Source organism: Salvelinus sp. IW2-2015, linkage group LG27 (assembly GCF_002910315.2).
Source record: "Salvelinus sp. IW2-2015 linkage group LG27, ASM291031v2, whole genome shotgun sequence".
NCBI lineage: Eukaryota > Metazoa > Chordata > Actinopteri > Salmoniformes > Salmonidae > Salvelinus > Salvelinus sp. IW2-2015.
The window spans coordinates 15,188,671-15,204,295 of record NC_036867.1 but is presented as its reverse complement, the minus strand read 5'-3'; the positions used below and the strand labels follow the sequence as shown (position 1 = coordinate 15,204,295).

Here is a 15,625-nt window from a genome sequence, read left to right as displayed (position 1 = left end):
GTTGTGGCGCTGCACCCTTCTTTATGGCCGGGATGAGTACGGCCATTTGTTTCCCCCTTGCACCCCTCTCCGGCCCTGTCACGGCCTAGTGAGACTCAGCAGGAAAAACAGCCCGCATTTAATGGCCTCCAAAAGCTGGCTAGCTGCTACCTGCCTCCCAGACCTAGACACCAACCATATACTATAACCACAGTCCAGCACAGTCAAAGGCTGTGCATCCCAAATGGCACCCTATTCCATCCATTCCCCCCATAGGGCTCTGGTCAAAAGTATATAGGCAATAGGGTGCTATTTGGGACGAACACACAGTACTGGTCCACAGCCAGCATAAGGGCCAAAACCTAGCAGTAATAATCTTCTTTTCTGGAGTACATACATGTTCTGATGTGCATTACAATCAATCAAAGCCCCCCTACGTCTTCTTTGAATATTTTTTCATTAAAAAAATATAATTTCAGGTCTAGAAAGCATAGCTACAGAGAGCAGTCCCTGCCTGACGTACCGCAGTGCCTGACGTACTCACAATTAAATATAATGCTCCTCTGTTTACTAGCACAATTAATGAGCAATCATAATCTATTTGTACTATAATGAAATCCTTCACTAGTTTCACCACCAGACCTCATCCTTACTATTGGATTAAGAAGCTGAGATCCTGATTATGATGACTGGGGATACATTTACATTTTAGTCATTTAGCAGACGCTCTCATCCAGGGATAGATACATAGAAACACAGACAGACAGACAGACAGACAGACAGACAGACAGACAGACAGACAGACAGATTTGCACCTCATCTTGTGGTGTTGTGTGTGTGTGGTGTGTGTGTGTGTGTGTGTGTGTGTGTGTGTGTGTGTGTGTGTGTGTGTGTGTGTGTGTGCGTGCTAGGGGCTGCGTCCCAAATGGCTCCCTATTTACTGCACTACTTTTCACTACTTTTTCATAAGGCCTCTGTTTTAAAGTAGTTCACTAAATAGGGAATAGGGTGCCATTTGAGATGCACTCTAGCAAAGATAACAGCTCTCATTTCATCTCCTATTATTCACACACACATGACCACTCAGCCATTCAACCATTTGTTTTAATAACCACAGCCATTAGTTTTAATAAGCAGAGGGAGTGTCAGATAGACAAACATTCATTAGAAAACTATTACTCTCCTAATTGTCCACCACTGGGAGGTGAATAGAATCAACAGCACTAGATGTCTGTGAGCTGATTCTCACTGAATAGAGTTATCAGGACGAAAATCTCAATTGACATAATACACTACATGACCAAAATATCTCATTCCAAACTCATGGGAATTAATATGGAGTTGGTCTCCCCTTCGCTGCTATTACAGCCTCCACTCTTCTGGGAAGGCTTTCCCGCTAGATGTTGGAACATTGCTGAGGGGACTTGCTTCCATTCAGCTACAAAGCATTAGTGAGGTCGGGGACTGATGTTGGACGATTAGGCCTGGCTCGCAGTCGGCGTTCCAATTCATCCCAAAGATGTTCGATGGGGTTGAGGTCAGGGCTCTGTGCAGGCCAGTCAAGTTCTTCGACACCGATCTAGACAAACCATTTCTGTATGGACCTCGCTTTGTGCACAGGGGCATTGTCATGCTGAAACAGGAAAGGGCCTTCTTCAAACTGTTGCCACAAAGTTGGAAGCACAGAATCGTCTAGAATTTAACTGTATGCTGTAAGATTTCCCTTCACTGGAACTAAGGGGCCTAGCTCGAACCATGAAAAACAGCACCAGACCATTATTCCTCCTCCACCAAACTTTACAGTTGGCACAATGCATTCGGGCAGGTAACGTTCTCCTGGCATCCACCAAACCCAGATTCGTCCGTCAGATTTTCAGATGGTGAGGTAGCCTAGTGGTTAGAGAGTTGGGCCAGTGAACAAAAAGTTAATGGATTGAAAACCTGAGCTGACAAGGTAAAAATCTGTTGTTCTGCCCCTGAGCAAGGCAGTTAACCCACTGTTCCCCGGGTGCTGAAGATGTGGATGTTGATTAAGGCAGCACCCCGCACCTCTCTGATTCAGAGGGGTTGGGTTAAATGCAGAAGACACATTTCAGTTGTACAGCTGACTAGTTATCCCCTTTTCCCTGAAGTGTGCTCCAGAGTCCAATATCGGTGAGCTTTATACCACTCCAGCCGACGGTTGGCATTGCGTGTGGCTGCTCGACRATGGAAACCCATTTCATGAAGCTCCCGACAAACAGTTCTTGTGCTGACGTTGCTTCCAGAGGCAGTTTGGAACTCGGTAGTGAGTGTTGCAACCGAGAACAGGCGATTTTTATGCGCTTCAGCACTCCGCGGTCCCGTGCTGTGAGCTTGTGTGGCCTACCACTTCACGGCTGAGCCATTGTTGCTCCTAGATGTTTCCACTTCACAATAARAGCACATACAGTTGGCCGGGGCAGCTCTAGCAGGGCAGAAATGTGAACAAACTTACTTGTTGGAAAGGTGGCATCTTATGACGGTACCATGCTGAAAGTCACTGAGCTCTTCAGTACAGGCCATTKTATTGCCAATGTAATATTCTATTGCCAATTGTATATGGAGATTGCATGGTTGTGTGCTTGGTTTTATACACCTGTCAGCAATGGGTGTGGCTGAAATCCACTAATTTGAAGGGGTTTTAGGTTGTAGTTATTATAGGAATTATAGGACTATTTCTCTCTATACGATTTGTATTTCATATACCTTTGACTATTGGACGTTCTTATAGGCACTTTAGTATTGCCAGTGTAACAGTATAGCTTCCGTCCCTCTCCTCGCTCCTACCTGGGCTCGAACCAGGAACACATTGACAACAGCCACCCTCGAAGCAGCGTTACCCATGCAGAGCAAGGGGAACAACCACTCCAAGTCTCAGAGCGAGTGTCTTTTGAAACGTTATTAGCGCGCGCTAACTAGCTAGCCATTTCACATCGGTTACACCAGCCTAATCTCGGGAGTTGATAGGATTGAAGTCATAAACAGCGCAATGCTTGGAGAATTGCGAAGAGCTGCTGGCAAACGAACGAAAGTGCTGTTTGAATGAATGCTTACGAGCCTGCTGCTGCCTACCATCGCTCAGTCAGACTGCTCTATCAAATATCAAATCATTGACTATATTAAACATAATAACACACAGAAATACGAGCCTTTGGTCATTAATATGGTCGAATACGGAACTATAATTCTAAAACAAAATGTTTATTTCTTTCAGTGAAATACGAACCGTTCCGTATTATCTAACGGGTGGCATCCCTAAGTCTAATATTGCTGTTACATTGCAACAACCTTCGATGTTATGTCATAGTTATGTACAATTCTGGCAAATTAATTACGGCCTTTGTTAGGAATAAATGGACTTCACACAGTTCGCAATGAGCCAGGTGGCCCAAACTGCTGCATATACCCTGACTGCTTGCACGGAACGCAAGAGAAGTGACACAATTTCCCTAGTTATAAGAATATCATGTTAGCAGGCAATATTAACTAAATATGCAGGTTTAAAAATATATACTTGTGTATTGATTTTAAAGAAAGGCATTGATGTTTATGGTTAGTACACATTGGTGCAACGACAGTGCTTTTTCGCAAATGCGCTTGTTAAATCATCACCCGTTTGTCGAAGTAGGCTTGTGATTCGATGAGAAATTAACAGGCACCGCATCGATTATATGCAACGCAGGACACGCTAGATAAACTAGTAATATCATCAACCATGTGTAGTTAACTAGTGATTATGTTTAGATTGATTGTTTTTATAAGATAAGTGTAATGCTAGTGTAAGTGCCTCCTAAGAAGAGGTAGGTTGCAGGAGTCAGGAGAGCAAGGAAGTCCCAGTAGCATAATGTTTATTAGAAAAGTCCCAACACAACAACAGGTGGGGAACACTCCCAACGAAGTCGCCACACACAGGGAAATATACGTAACACACGGAGGAGAAACCTCTACTCCTAATTACAGTCCAAACGGTACAACGACCATGAGAAAAAAAACCTGTGGCGCAAACACGAACCACTAACAGCGCAAACAGCAGCAAATAATCCCGCACAAAGCATAGCAGTCAACGGAGGTTAATAAACCCACCGAAATTAACTAATAGGACACAGGTGTAAACAAAACAGACAGACACAAACAAAAAGACAAATGGATCGGTGGCAGCTAGTAGGCCGGCGACGACGACTGCCGAGCACCGCCCGAACAGGGAAGGAGCCACCTTCGGTGGAAGTCGTGACAGCTAGCTGCAACTTACCTTGGCTTCTTATGCCCTCGCGTAACAGGTAGTCAGCCTGCCACCCAGGCTCCTCGTGGAGTGCAATGTAAGGCAGGTGGTTAGAGCATTGGACTAGTAACCGGAAGGTTGCAAAACGAAACCCCTGAGCTGACAAGGTACAAATCTGATCGTTTCTGCCTTGAACAAGGCAGTTAACCCACCGTTCCTAGGCCGTCATTGAAAATAAGAATGTGTTCTTAACTGACTTGCCTAGTTAAATAAAGGTGTAAAAAATATATATATATATATATATAGGCAAATCGGTGTCCAAAAATACTGATTACAGATTGTTATGAAAACTTGAAATCGTCCCTAATTAATCGGCCATTCCGATTAATCGGTCGACCTCTACTGTCCACATACTTTTGTATATATAGTGTATGTACAAACACTTTTCAATTCACATTAGCAACAGGAATGTCACAAGCCGAAAAAGGGTTTGGTTAGCGTTCTTGCTTCGCAGCTCAAAAGTACCGTAAATGTCACAGTAGCCACTAGCCAGGAGGCTAACTATTGCATACTATTCCACTAGCTAGCTATCTACTAGCTAACATTAAGCAAGCAACTCTTCATGCAGACATTCATCCATTTTTCTCAAATGTCAAYTTTGGGATTAACTCCACATTTTTAAGGTTAGGCTTAAGTTTAGGCATTAACTCCACATTTTTAAGGTTAGGCTTAAGTTTAGGCATTAACTCCGAAATGTTAAGGTTAGGCATTAACTCAGCATGATTAAGGTAAGGGTTAAAACCAAAATCTCAAAACAACTTTCTATTGCTGGATTCAAACATGCAACCTTTGGCACCGAACGCAGATGCTTACCCCTAACCTTAAACTTTCCCCTAACCTTAAACTTAATRCTAACCTTAAACTTAACCCCAACCTTAAACTTACCCCTAACCTTAAACTTAACCCTAACCTTAAAAAATGTGGAGTTAATGGCACCAAAGGCAGATGCTTACTCCCATCCACCATCCCCGTCCACAACACCGCAGCAAAACTCCCAACGTCCTCAGACATGGATGYACGTRAAATACTGACCTGGCTGTAATTATTGCAACATAGTACACTTGAATAATGCAAAGAAACACAATCATGTGCAGACAATTAAAGGTCTGTACACTCATTATTTTAGCTTCAAGACAAACGCAAAGAGTTACTTCTAGCTAAACTTTCTTAGCTACAGTAACAGGTTGTTACTGCAGTTTCAGGTAAAAACTRAATAAAACAAGTCTCAAATATCTATACATTTCAGCTGTTTCAAAGCAATGGCTCCGCTATTACCATTTACAGTGGTGATTGTAGCATGTAAATCTTGGTGGGGCAAACTCCCCARTTTTTGTTGTTGTTGATGCATGCCAGCAAATCCACAACACTAAACAATACATGAATTGCACTATAACAGTGACAAACGGTGCCCACAAACTGTTAGGGTCTACATAAAGCTGTCCCAACAGCAGAGCTTTCTTTTCAGCACCAAGGAGTGAATCCTTACCACRGCTACACCTGGCTATCAGCGGAGCCTTGTCTGGCAGGGAAACAATTCATTCAGCCTCGTTTACTGTCTTTTTAAAAAACATAGCTGATATGGCTGACTTGCTTAAACACATGTGGTTTCTACTGACAACTGAGATGTACAAACTTTGGCATAAGGGAACAGCGCACGGACGAGAGGCAATCAGTCATTTCGATGAAGACATTAATGAGCGAGCTAGGACGGACGTAGTCAATATAATTATTTGTTCGAAATGTACAGCGACAGAATTCGGAACATGGACCGCTCTTACAGTATTCTCCCTGTACCCCAACTGTAGGATAAATAAAAGGGGCATATAAGCAGATAATGAAAGCTCTTACAATACTCAATGATTGATTACATTTCTCTAAAACAGACTATAGGCTACATGTGCACCACCAAGTCAGAACAGTAGGCTAAGTTATGAGGGGGAAAGGGACCAAATTATTAGGGTGAGGCACATGGGCTACTAACAGCTTACTACACAACATACACTTAGTATTACTTTCTTAGCTACAGTATACTGTACATATCTCCCTGGCATATTACATCATTTATGCAGCAGCATACAAGAGTTTTTTGCACTCACCTTGTTGTGCTKWTTTGAACAGGAAGGTGGRGCGGCGGTCCTTCTTGTCAGCAAATTTTGTCATCTAACTTTGTCATCAAAGTCTGGCATTCTCTGGATTTATGGTGCTTTCATGACAACTGGGAACTCGGAAAAAAACAAGGTCGAATCATGACGRCAGTGATCTTCAGGTCGGAGCTCTAGAAAGAGGCCAGAGTTCCCGACTTGGAATTCCAAGTTGGAAGACCATTRAAAACATATTTTCCCAGTCGGAGCTCGTTTTTTTTCAGAGTTCCCAGTTTTCTTGAACCTACTGAAGTCTGAGATTTCCCAGTTCAGAGTTTCCAGTTGTTTTGAACACGGCAGAAGTCATGCTGGATTGACAGCATGGCCAATGTATTCAAACTTTTCTGGCGTATGGTGTTGCATATGAATGTTTATCCTTTTAAGCTTGGAAAAGAGACTCTTAAACCCAGACTTGGACCACACACCCACTCCACTGAATAGCAGGCTAGTGATTGCTCTGCAACGCTTGCAGTTGGCCACTGATTCTTTCCAAACTCATTCTTAAATTTGCGATTTCCAACTTGTTGTGTAATGTTTATGTCCAATGGTCTATGAGCACCGATACCTTTTATCTATAATTTCTCTTCATATGACAAGGATTGGAAAGGATTTGCCAGTAGATTGTTGACTTGGTTCATGATGACGACTGCTTGTCTAGCTTGCTGGTAAGATTTTGAAAGTATAATGTTGACATGATCAGTCCAGTCAAAGCTCCTGTAGATGTAACGTGATTTGACGTCCTTTTATCTGTAATGACCAATGACCTTGAGCCTGCTTGGATGGGCACTTCTAATGTAAATCTATGGCAGCACCCAAGGGGCTTGAATTTCCGAGCRCTCCCTGTAGATTTTGCGGTGACGTGGTCTCCCCATAAGTGACAGAACCCTGAGCCAATCACGGCGCAACTAGAGAATATTACCAACCCCTATGCTCCGTATTTTCCCGCTGGCTGCCCCACCGCCCCAGAATGCACTGAGCTAGGCTGAAACYCRTGCATTTTGGAGCTGCCTTKCTCAAGAAAGCAAAAAAGAGACCATGTTTGTATGCGGCTTTATTAACTACATTTTACATTGTTTGCAAACTGATATGTGACACGTATTAATGCCAAATCAGGCAACAACAACACAAAAATATATACYGTGTATATATATATWTWTWWWTTWTTTTWTTTATAGCTACACAGGTGTGGCTCAAAACAGGTGTGGCACTGTCCCACCTGCCCTGAATTACGGGTTGCCACTGACCATTTATATCCTACTGTAGTGTTGAGCTCAACGACATATTGTGTTCACACTGCCCTGCTCGAGGGTCAACTGCGAGTGTTGTGCGCGATCTCCGGAGGTAGTGCTCTAGACGTGATAATTTCGCAAGTTTACTCTCTCTCGAGAATCAATACCTCTCGAGAACCTCTCGAAAATAACCCTTTGCTATCGRCAATGTGAAAACGGTCTTTGTATGGAGAGGGCCGCACAAATATCCACTGGCTTACCAATATCAACATTACAGTGGATGAAGAAAAACAACTGTTGCTTTGAGACAATGCTCCCTTGTTTTTGTTTCAGTAGAGTAGCCTAGCAGCCRTAAGGTTATTGGTGGACTCTCCACAGTTTAATGTGAGTTTCACTCTCCCACTCCTCAGTGTGTCTCCACCACAGAAGCCTCTACTACGCTGCTACCTCTCCCATCCCTCTCCAGCATGCTGAGTTCCAGGAAGTCACAGGCAATGGCCTCAGCCTCCCTCCACAGTGATGACAAATAGACAGGGAGGGAGATTATGAAATTTGCTTAAGTGTGTTAATAGGCTGATTGCTGCAGCCGGGCTGAATTTGCTGGAAGTTGATTGATTAGAGGCGTAGGTTTTCTCCACGCCCAGCAGAGCTCAGGGATTTGACGGGGTGCGCGGCGCTCGCCAAGTCTGTTACAGCGGAATTGATCTTAATTAGATCTGAAAGACCTGCCACAGCAGAATAGTCACGGCGATTAAAATGAAAAACAGGAGAAATTACTGATCAAATTAATCATAATGTCGGGCTACAGCTGTAGGTCTGGTGTAATTTGCCAGTCCACTGAGTTACATCGGCCCGGCAGGGAGAGGCAGAAGAGGGAGAGAGAGGCTGCTACATACTGATCCGGCGGCAGCGGGGGGCTTAGGCCAGCCCATCAACTCTCTCTTATTCAATTCGCTGAGCCCGGGCCCTCGTGACCCCTGTGTGCCATCCACTGGAGCTAGCACTTACACACACACARYTYTARACACAGAMYTMMTMTMRYRYTYRACARARACYCACARGCGCGCGCACGCACAGACATACACAGGTGTGCACGCGCAGACGCACGCATACTGTACACAGGCATGCACACAAACACACGCGTCAAATCGAGTTTTATTCATCGCATGCTTCGTAAACAACAGGTGTGGACTCACAGTGAAATGCTTAGGTARGGGACCTTCCCAACAATGCAGAGAGYAAGAAAATAGAGAAATAATAGAAAGGTAAAACACGTAATAACAATAGTAATAATAGATACACAATGAATAATGATAGCTTGTCTATATACGAGGGGTACCAGTACAGAGGCGATGTGCAGGGTTATGAAGTACATACATACATTCTTCCACATGTTATCATTCTCTTCCATTCTTGTTTTATTTGTTTCTTTTTCTGAGTTTTCATTTGTCCTTCCTCCCCGTTCCTGCTTTTCAATAGAAACAAGAATATCTCTTTGCACAAACTGTCTGGTTGGTTAGCTACAATACGCAGTCTGCCTGAACATTATCTGCTGTTTCTTGTTGAGCAACAACTTCCAGAGGCTCATGTACAGTATCTTGTATTTTCCAGCCTAACACTATCTTTTGTCTTGGTCTGGGCTGTCCTGTCACACACTATGTGTTGTGTGTTCACTAATAGCCCTTGACCTTGGCGCAGTGTCTAGCGGTGTCTAGCTCTGTGGTTTCAGGGCTTACAGTATGTCCTGTCTCTATCCTCCATCCTCTATCCCTTCGTCAGCTTCCTGCCGTGTGTCTGGCCTCCCCCCTGCAGTCCTCTGCTTTCCTCTCCTCCGTCCCTGTCAGAGCTCCACACTGGGCCTGTCCACTCTTCTCTTTCCRGCCATCCCACAAACTCACTGGGGTAATTACACCCCAGAGCCCTGCTCTCTCCCTGCCTCCCTCTTGTCCCAGCTCTCCACAATTTACCATCAAAATCTCTCTCTCTCTCTCTCTTCCTCAGTGGACCCCGACATCACAGGGCCGCGGGGCCTCAGACCCACAAGTGCTGCAATTACCTGAGCRCTCTCTCTCCCTATCCTTTTCTCGCTCCTTCTTCCTTCTCCCCTCTTCTCTCCCCTCCGCTCCTGACTCCCCGTCAGCAGTCCCTGGCAATCAGGCTTCATTAGAGCCCTCTCGTGAAAACCCATCGTCACCAAGGTCAGCACCTGCCAACCACAACAGGCTTTCAGGGGCCTGGCTGTCTGCACTCTCTCCATCTCTCTCTCTCACTCCCTCCCTCCATCCATCCCTCCCTCCTTCCCCTCGGTCGGTCTCCAGCCCATCTCAACTGCTTTTGTCTCCAGCTGAGGCTCCTTCAAACACCCGTGTCACTGTCTTCCGCTGCAGCGCACTTTTTCCTTTGTCAACCGCTGTTAGAATCAGAATCCTCCAATCTGCCCCTTTCCTCTCTTTCTGGGGGGGGTGGGGGCTGTTATTCCCATTATATTAACATGTGTATTAAAGGGCTCTTGCACGTCGATTCATTGATTTTCCAGATCAGGTACGCGCCTGCAGCCTCTGATAATTCCACCGTGTATTAAATCTAAATTAAAATGACATGCCCCTAGCATGCTTAAATGTACCCATGATTTCCATTTTCCGGACTGACTTAAGTCTATGAAATTGTCCATTTACGTCTCAGAAATCTCATGAGAAAATAGAATATTCTTTAGTGAACAAAAATACAGTGTTAGAAGTCATAGGCTTAATACACACACCGCTGTCATGTGGTCATATCGCAATTAACTACTKATGAATTAAATACGTCAGAATTGATATCAAATTTCATAAAGCACCACATCAAATGAATTTGTTGTTTACAAATATTATTATTTTTTATAAACTTATGTGTAATTGTGCTGCTGGGGTCTGTCGAAGGAAGAAGGCTCATTTGTAGTGGCGTCACTGCCGTCTAGTGCTAGAAGTAGGGCCTTGTGAGTAGTCGGGATCCTTAGCTGCTCAGGTTGGGAGGGGGTGGAGGGAGGTAGTCTCATTAATGCACAGGAGATCCGGCTCTTAACAAGGCAGAAAATTGCCTTACGTAACGACCTGCGCACCACCACCACAATTTAGAAATACAAATGTGCACTGTTGACTGAAGCAGAAAATAAGACTGTTGCCCATCAACAGACAGCGCCACATTTTCCATATGAATAATTATACTGCATAAGGGGAGCCAGATGAGGGAAACAGCCTGGCCATGACAGCACTGCTACTTTTTACTTCAAATGAGAGGGATTAGGGCCAAGGAAATATTCAGACTCAGGCCAAAGACATTTGGAATAAGTCTCAAAAATAAGCATGTTCATGTTTACTATATTTTCTAAAAAACAATTATACTTGGAATCAGGAGAGAAAAAGCAGGAAATTCGGAATCCTCCAACCAGGATTTATGGAAAACCTGTGAATTTATTGAAAGTTCCCGGGATTTTGCAATTACTGCCATTCTTGAATTAGGGATGTAACAAGCYGGCAGTGGTGTAAAATACTTAAGTAGTTATTTTGGGGTATCTGTACTTTAGTTTACTATTCATATTTTTGACTACTTTTACTTTTACTTCACTACATTCCTAAAGAAAATAATGCACTTTTTACTCCATACATTTTCCCTGACACCCAAAAGTACTTGTTACATTTTGAATGCTTAGCAGAACAGGACAATGGTCAAATTCGCACGCATAAAGAGAACATCCATGGTCATCCCTACTGCCTCTGATCTGGCCGACTCACTAAACATACTCTATATACACAAAAGTATGTGGAAACCCTTTCAAATTAGGGAATTCTGCATTAAACAGTTGAAGTCGGGAAGTTTACATACACCTTAGCCAAATACATTTAAACTCAGTTTTTCACAATTCCTGACATTTAAGTATAAATTCCCTGTCTTAGGTCAGTTAGGATCACCACTTTATTTTAAGAATGTGAAATGTCAGAATAATAGTAGAGATAATTATTTATTTCAGCTTTTATTTCTTTCATCACACTCCCAGTGGGTCAGAAGTTTACATACACTCAATTAGAATTTGATAGTATTGCCTTTAAATTGTTTAACTTGGGTCAAACATTTTGTGTAGCCTTCCACAAGCTTCCCACAATAAGTTGGGTGAATTTTGGCCCATTCCTCCTGACAGAGCTGGTGTAACTGAGTCAGCTTGTAGGCCTCCTTGCTCGTACACGCTTTTTCAGTTCTGCCCACACGTTTTTTATAGGATTGAGGTCAGGGCTTTGTGATGACCACTCCAATACCTTGACTTTGTGGTCCTTAAGCCATTTTGCCACAACTTTGGAAGTATGCTTGGGGTCATTGTCCATTTGGTAGATCCATTTGCGACCAAGCTTTAACTTCCTGACTGATGTCTTGAGATGTTGCTTCAATATATCGACCACATTTTCCTTCCTCATGTTCACATCTATTTTGTGAAGTGCACCAGTCCCTCCTGCAGCAAAGCACCACCACAACATGATGCTGGCACCCCTGTGCTTCACGGTTGGGATGGTGTTCTTCGGCTTGCAAGCCTCCCCCTTTTTCCTCCAGTTCTATTTTTGTTTCACATTTCTCCAAAAAGTACGATCTTCTTCCTTGCTGAGCAGCCTTTCAGGTTATGTCGATATAGGACTTGTTTTACTGTGGATATAGATACTTTTGTACCTGTTTCCTCCAGCATCTTCACAATGTCCTTTGCCGTTGTTCTGGGATTGATTGGCACTTTTCGCACCAAAGTACGTTCATCTCTAGGAGACAGAACGTGTCTCCTTCCTTAGCAGTATAACAGCTGCGTGGTCCCATGGTGTTTATACTTGCGTACTATTGTTTGTACAGATGAACGTGGTACCTTCAGGCGTTTGGAAATTGCTCCCAAGGATGAACCAGACTTGTGGAGGTCTACAATTTTTTTCTGAGGTCTTGGCTGATTTCTTTTGATTGTCCCATGATGTCAAGCAAAGAGGCACTGAGTTTGAAGGTAGGCCTTGAAATACATCCACAGGTACACCTCCAATTGACTCAAATTATATACAGTCGTATGAAAAAGTTTGGYCACCCCTGACAATTTCCATGATTTCCATTTATAAATAATTGGGTGTTTGGATCAGCAATTTCATTTTGATCTATCAAATAACTGATGGACACAGTAATATTTCAGTAGTGAAATGAGGTTTATTGGATTAACAGAAAATGTGCAATATGCATCAAAACAAAATTAGACAGGTGCATAAATTTGGGCACCCCAATAGAAAAATCACATCAATATTTAGTAGAGCCTCCTTTTGCTAAAATAACAGCCTCTAGACGCTTCCCATAGCCTCTAATGAGTGTCTGGATTCTGGATGAAGGTATTTTGGACCATTCCTCCTTACAAAACATCTCCAGTTCAGTTAGGTTTGATGGTTGRCGAGCATGGAGAGCCCGCTTCAAATCATCCCACAGATTCTCAATGATATTCAGGTCTGGGGACAGGGATGGCCATTCCAGAACATTGTACTTGTTCCTCTGCATAAATGCCCGGGTAGATTTTGAGCAGTGTTTTGGGTCGTTGTCTTGTTGAAATATCCAGCGCCGGCGTAACTTCAACTTTGTGACTGATTCTTCAACATTATTCCCAAGAATCTGCTGATATTGAGTGGAATCCATGCGACCCTCAACTTCCCAGTACCGGCACTGGCCACACAGACCCACAGCATGATGGAACCCCCACCAAATTTTACTGTGGGTAGCAAGTGTTTTTCTTGGAACGCTGTGTTCTTTTGCCGCCATGCATAACGTCCCTTGTTATGACCAAATAACTCAATCTTTGTTTCATCAGTCCACAGCACCTTATTCCAAAATGAAGCTGGCTTGTCCAAATGTGCGTTTGCATACCTCAAGCGACTCTGTTTGTGGTTCTTCCGCATCACTCTCCCATACAGCTTCTCCTTGTGCAAAGTGCGCTGAATTGTTGAACGATGCACAGTGACACCATCTGCAGCAAGATGATGTTGTAGGTCTTTGGAGGTGGTCTGTGGGCTGTTTTTGACCGTTCTCACCATCCTTCGCCTTTGCCTCTCCGATATCTTACCTGTGGTCTTCCATTTCCTTACTATGTTCCTCACAGTGGACACTGACAGCTTAAATCTCTGCGATAGCTTTTTGTAGCCTTCCTCTAAACCATAATGTTGAACAATCTTTGTTTTCAGGTCATTTGATAGTTGTTTTGAGGCCCCCATGTTGCCACTCTTCAGAGGAGAGTCAAYGAGAACAACAACTTGCAATTGGCCACCTTAAATACCRTTTCTCYTGATTGGATGCACTTGTCTATGAAGTRCAAGGCTTAATGAGCTCACCAAACCAATTGTGTGTTCCAATTATTCAGTGCTAAGTAGTTACAGGTATTCAAATCAACAGAATGACAAGGGTGCCCACATTTTTGCATAGCCTATTTTTCACATCTGATTTAATTTCATACAACTTTCATACAACTAAAAATCTTTGTCTGGACAATACCCCGTTACTCAGCTTTTATTAGAAAATGAATGGCATGCCACTGTGATCATWTTCTGTGACGACAGAGTAAATGATTATGCAGCCTCAGAGGGGTGCCCAAACCTGTTCATACGACTGTATATATATATATGTATACTAACTACATGTATGGGGACATGTGTATAAAATCGAGCACACAGACATGCAATCTCCATAGACAAACATTGGCAGTAGAATGGCCTGTACTGAAGAGCTCAGTGACTTTCAACGTGGCACTATCATAGGATGCTAGAGCTGCCCCGGTCAACTGTAATGCTGTTATTGTGAAGTGGAAACGTCTAGYAGCAACAACAGCTCAGCCATGAAGTGGTAGGCCACACAAGCTCACAGAATGGGACTGCGGAGTGCTGAAGCGCGTAGCGAGTAGAAATTGTCTGTCCTCGGTTGCAAAACTCACTACTGAGTTCCAAACTCCCTCTGGAAGCACGTCAGCACAATAACTGTTCGTCGGGAGCTCCATGAAATTGGTTTCCATGGCAGAGCAGCCGCACACAAGCCTAAGATCACCATGCGCAATGCCAAGAGTCAACTGGAGTGGTGTAAAGTTTGCCTCCATTGGACTCCGAAGCCATGGAAACGTGTTCTCTAGAGTGATGAATCACGCTTCACCATCTGGCAGTCCGACCGACTAATCTGGGTTTGGCAGATGTCAGGAGAACGCTACCTGCTCGAATGCATAGTGCCAACTGTAAAGTTTGGTGGAGGAGGAATAATGGTCTGGGGCTGTTTTTCATGGTTCGGGCTAGGCCTCTTAATTCCATTGAAGGGAAATCTTAACGCTACAGCATACAATGACATTCTAGACAATCCTGTGCTTCCAACTTTGTAGCAACAGTTTGGGGAAGGCCCTTTCCTGTTTCAGCATGACAATTCCCCCATGCACAAAGCGAGGTCCATACAGAAATGGTTTGTCAAGATCGGTGTGGAAGAACWTGACTGGCCTGCACAGAGCCCTGACCTCAACTCGATTGAAGACCTTTGTGATGAATTGGAACGTCGATTGCGAGCCAGGCCTAATCGCCCAACATCAGTGCCCAACCTCACTAATGCTCTTGTTGCTGAATGGAAGCAAGTCCCGCAGCAATGTTCCAAAATCTAGCGAGAAAGCCTTCCCAGAAGAGTAGAGGCTGTTATAGCAGCAAAAGGGGGACATATTCCATATTAATGTCCAGATTTTGGAATGAGATGTTTGARGAGCAGGTGTCCACATACGTTTGGTCATGTAGTGTACATGCTTTGCCCCTGGCGATCTGTAAATTAAAAAAAACAAGAAAATGTTGCTGTCTGGTTCAAAATAAGGAATTTGAAATGATTTATACTTTTACTTTTGATACTTAAGTATATTTTAGCAATTATATTTACTTTTAGACTTTTACTCAAGTGGTATTTTACTGGGTGACTTTCACTTTTATTTT

At 43.6% G+C, this 15,625-nt stretch overlaps 1 protein-coding gene across 2 annotated transcripts in view; it reads left to right on the top strand.

The window, feature by feature from the left end:
* Positions 1-15,625, top strand: part of LOC111953934 (POU domain, class 6, transcription factor 2) — a 97,816-nt gene that overhangs the window by 49,305 nt on the left and 32,886 nt on the right. The gene's annotated exons all lie outside the window — the stretch shown is intronic.